Source organism: Hakea prostrata, chromosome 8, assembly GCF_041222555.1.
Source record: "Hakea prostrata isolate BN-2017 chromosome 8, UWA_Hpros_2, whole genome shotgun sequence".
Lineage (NCBI taxonomy): Eukaryota > Viridiplantae > Streptophyta > Magnoliopsida > Proteales > Proteaceae > Hakea > Hakea prostrata.
The window spans coordinates 50,108,017-50,113,316 of record NC_142607.1 but is presented as its reverse complement, the minus strand read 5'-3'; positions in this window follow the sequence as shown (position 1 = coordinate 50,113,316).

Sequence of the window (5,300 nt, the reverse complement as noted above, 5' to 3'; positions counted from 1 at the left end):
TATACTTTAAGATTATTTCTTTGATTAGTTTCTTAATAAAGTTAAACATTGATTATTCTTTGCATATGATTGTGCTATTGTGTAATGTAGGTATATGGTTTCCCTAAACTTGACCATGGGACCTGTGGATCACACCTTCGGGTATCACAGATAGGGTACTGGCTGGGGGGACGTGACATCTGAAGGCAAGTGTATTGCACCTATAGCTTCTTAAAGAATATTTAGGCCTCGGCTTCTCTAGCATGGCAGGTGTCATGTTCAATATGGTTCTTCAAGGAGCATATGCCAATCTCAGGGAGCAGGGGAATCTTCTCCATGAGGACATCATGGATTCTCAATATAAAGGTAAAAATGAAAGATAGAACATAGGTCAGGTGAGAGAAACCACCTCATTTTCTCTCCAGCAATAACTTTTAGCATTAAATGCTCCTTGAGTTCAAAGAACCCCTCACTATGAGGTTTTGTGTTATCCGGAATCTAACTTAATCGTATGAGGTAGCTTCCCGTCCACCAAGGTGGCCCACTCTCACAGTTCATTCTTTGTGCAGACATCTAGTTTAAGATCAGCTCAGGCCATCTTTGAAGCAACTCAGAACCAATGCGAATTCGGGAGCAACACCTTTCTTTAGTGCAAAGTCACACACAATATATCACAAGATATAGGATATGAAAATATTACTAGAAATCAAATGATGAAAGTTAAACAACACCAACAATCATAAAAGATATAGTTAAGTTCATTCCTCATCTTTCAAGTTAGTAAAGCTCTCCAAAGTCTCACAATGCTCACCCAAGAATATGTAATTAGACCCAAAATAATCCTAGTTGTACAAGAGAAAGAGTAAGCAACAATTGAGAATCAATTTGTGTTCAAAAGTGGTCTGAAACACACTTCCTAGATATGGTCGGTTGCATAGGCTTACAAGGCCGGTTGAATGGCCGGTCAACCCACCATCAACCAAGTTTTAAATAAAAATTCAGATTTCGGCCCCGATTAGAAATCGGATCGAAGCACGACTTTGGGGTTTTCTAAATAATAGTAAAAGAGTCCTTAAAGTGCTAATAATTCATCCCAAATAGGGCACAAACGAAAAGTCCCAAATTTGGCTCTCACAAATACCCGCGGGTGTCTCTAAGAGGTTCAAAACGATTTTGAATGCAAAGATTCATATAATCATCTCTTAAAAATGTTGGGAGATACAAAGAAAAGTAAATGGAAGCATTCATTGCAATCCAATAAATTCAACTACCAAAACCTAGCATTCAATGATGATATAAACCATTAAAACTAGGTTAAAGAGAGTGGCCGAGTCATCAATAGGGTCATCCACTACCATGGGGTCCATTTTTGAACCTTCGAGCTCGACTCGAATGGGCCATAGTTGTTGTGAAACCCAGCCCTAACCTTGACCCGGAAACCCTGTTGTTTGTAGGTCTGATGACCCGGAGTAAAGGAACAAGTCAACTGTGGGCTATCTCAGTGGAAGATATGAAGTTTGACCCTGAATCCATGGATGTTGATGTTCCAATTATGGAAACTTGCTCAGAACTGAAAAGGAAACTGCACCTGATTGACGATGAGATTAGTTGAAAGACTTGGAGTATTATTTGATTTGGTCCGAAGGCATTTCTACACCCTAGGTAAGTCACTTGATGTGTGTGTAAAAGCTCTTTAAGTTTGGATTTGATCTGGACCTTCAATTTCCTGTTTTGGCCTTGTTGTCCTGCTTGGTCGACTGCTTGGTTGATTGGGCCAATCGACCAATGAGATCGCTTTTTGCTAATTAGGTCATGGCTGCTCTATTTAAGTCCAATCTCGGGGTTACTTCATCTCCTCTGCCTCCTAAGCCTTTGGAACGAGTCAAAGCTCCATTCCAATCAATTTCTTTGCGCCCTAGGTTGGATTCTTGCAAAAACTCTTACATTTCTCTTCTTCTTGCATCAAAAGGTATGTCTACACTCTCCTCTTCTTCCCCATCTCTGTTTTCCTTTTCTTATTGGATTGAGACAGTAGAGAAGATGTTGCATGCTCTGTTGTGAACATCCCTCCACTCATCTCTCATGGTTTCCTAAGGATTTATGGCTAATATAATGATCTTAATGATTATCATTGCAAGCTTTTGAAGGAACTATGATCTTCTTCTTTGATTCATCTTTTGATTTGAATTCTTACATTCTTAGATCTATTTTCTTGATTAGATTAGTGTACAATCTCTATGTTTCCCCTACTAGATTAGTAATCTATCAATCTCTGGTCTTTCCTTCATGATCATACCATGTTTTCTTCAAAAACCCTAACTGATACTTTTATGGTAAGTTTTGTTTCCTTATTTGTATCTTTAGGTTTTGATCAATGATTGTGATTAGAATTGTTCTTTAGTACTAGTACAATGTCATTGTAATTCCCTTTTTGTATGGTGGTGTTTTGGATCGCAAAATTCTGTTTTCGGATCATAAACCTCTTTATTTGTCTGTTACTGACTCAGTTGGTCGACTGGGTTAGTAGACCAATCAATCGACCAATGAAGACAGTAGCTCCTTTCTTGGTTTGTTTTGATTCGTTTGATCTCCTACCTTTTTGACTCCTTTCCTAATAAGGTATGTATACTTGTTAAGGATATTCTTGCCAAGCTTAGAAAGATTCTCCTTGATTCTTGGGATTCTCTTCAAAGTTATATAAGGTAAGGATGGTTACTTCTATAATTACCTAGATTGTGTGATCTTAGTTTCTATATTAGAATCATTCGGATTTGTTACCATAAATAGATTCTTTTATGAATACACTACTGAACTGATGCACTTACTTCAAGTACAGTAGCATTACTTACTTGCATTCTTTAGTTTATGAATGTCTTTTATTGTCAATTGTATGTGAGATGGATCATGTATTGTATACTTTCTATATGAGGAATTACTAGAATTGTATATGATATGATTGACTGGTGATTGTGACTGATTAGGTATGGTTTGGGATGGAAATGTGTCCTTTTGACACTTCTGTCCTTGGACATCAACGGAAATATTATGGGATGTTTCCGGGGGTGCCCATTGACACCTTCCTGAATTGTTGGTTGTCATACCTAGGGCTATCTAGCAGTGTTTGGCTAGGATGTCCCCATTATATCAGACCCTAATCGGAAGGGTATTGAGACCGAACAACCCGTGGTAGCAATGGGGATTCATGGGCGCTCAAGACCGGTAACCAACCCGTGAGGGGAAATGAGAGCTTCCTGTTTACCATATGTGGACAACCAATAGGGTTGAGGAGTCCGTAGTCTGAGACTATGAGGACTCTAGTGTGAAGGATACCAGAAAGGATCCTGAGAGGGGAGGAATGGACGTATCTAGATCTGACTTGATATAACTAAGTAGAAGACTTGGATTTGGCTAGGCTTAACCCTGACATGCGCCAATACTTAGACCAATGGTGATGTGAGAGAGCGGTGACCTATACCCTTAGCCATGGATTGTCCCGAGGGATAAAAGACCCACTACCAACCGGCGTTGTGAGATGAGACCCTCCTAAAGAAGTACGATGCTTTGACTTAAAGCATGTCTGCCAATAGAGACCAGTATACATAGAGTTAGATTCATACATACATTGTCTGTTTCATATCATATTGCATCATGTTGTGCTTTGCTTTATAATCCTGCCATTTATGTTATTGTGGATTTAACCTGCCTTACTGAGTTTCTTTCGAAACTCACTTCTTTTGTACCATATTGTTAGACTTCTATACAGGTTCGGATTACTATGACGGTACGTACGAGGGAGCGCAGAGTGAGGAGGCATATTTCCCTCAAGGTGATAGCTGTTACAACGATTACTGTGAAGATCCCTTGGATGATCATGCTCCGTACCATGATTAGTCCATCTATGGAGTGTAAGCTTCATTGCCTTATCTTAGAAGCCTATACTTAAAAGGACGTTCTTTACAAAGTTGAAACAATTTAGTTAATTCTGTTACTTCTTTTTGGAATTAGTTGTAATCTCTTTGCTTTCCTTGAGCTACTTTTCCCCTGTTTGGTAGAGTGAGTTTCCACCTCACTTTACTCTTTGACTTGACATTATCTGTTATCTTTTCACACTCTGATGATTATATGATCTTTCCTTCCTTATTTGGATCTTTCATTTATATTGGCACATTGATATTTTATGTTCATGATTATGTTATTGCATATGTAGGAGGATGATTTTCTTGATACTTGTTCCTTGGGACTGTGGATCACACACCTGGGTATGCTAGTTAGGGTACCGGCTAGGGGGAGTGTGACAGTTGTCGCCTACTCGAGTTCTAGGTTTGAAAATCCTAAAATCGTTGTTAAGCGGTTTAGAATTCTGGGAGATTTCACAAGTCATACTAGGTGAAGATTCAACAAAGAAACAAGTGTAAATGTTATCTCTTCTAATCCCTTTTAAAATCAATTTTTCATTCATATCATTTACATAACAACATTAAACATCAAATGTCACTTGATAACCTATACTACACAATTGACTTACACTAAGCAAATTATAGGATAGTTTACCGACTAAATATACATTTGTGATAGAGGTACCTCCAATGTTGACTTGGCTAATGCCCACTATTTTTCCCTTTCTATTATTTCCATATGTGATGCACCCTTAATCATATGATCTAAGTTTTATGACGATCTTTGGATTAGATGTCATGTGCTTAGAATAACAATGTCGATATACCATTTACTTCTTTGGGTGTTTATCAAGCAAACCTACATAAGAGAATGAAATGTATGCATTGGTCTCCATGTCTACATGAGTCCAATTTGGTTAGATTTTATAGGTTATGTGAAATCCTTCGAATTTCAAACCCGTTAACCCATGGTTTCAGGACCGCGAACCCAAGCCTCGAATTGGCAACAACTAGAGACCATTTAGTCAAGCCTGAAGTTGCTAAAGAGCACCTAATGATCGTGGTTGAACCTAGTGATGATTTGATAACTCTCATGGAGTTTAAAAGAAGAGAGAAGATTAATCACATTGGTGTTAAAAGGCAATTTTGGCAGATCCGTTGACCAGAGATGGAGAATCCAATTGTTGTAACTAAGGTACCAAATCGAAGATCTTCAAAAGACCTTTCCAACAATCTAAAAATCACCGGAATCGGAGTCCATTTGGGGGTCCAAACATGGACCGGTTGGGTGAACCAACCCCCCACCCCATTTTTAGTTTCGGAGCAATAACGGGATTCCGGGTTCTTAAACCCTATTTCATGTTTTAACTCACCTATAAAAGCATTTTTTATTTTATGCTAGAACAAGGTTGAGGCTGTGGGAAG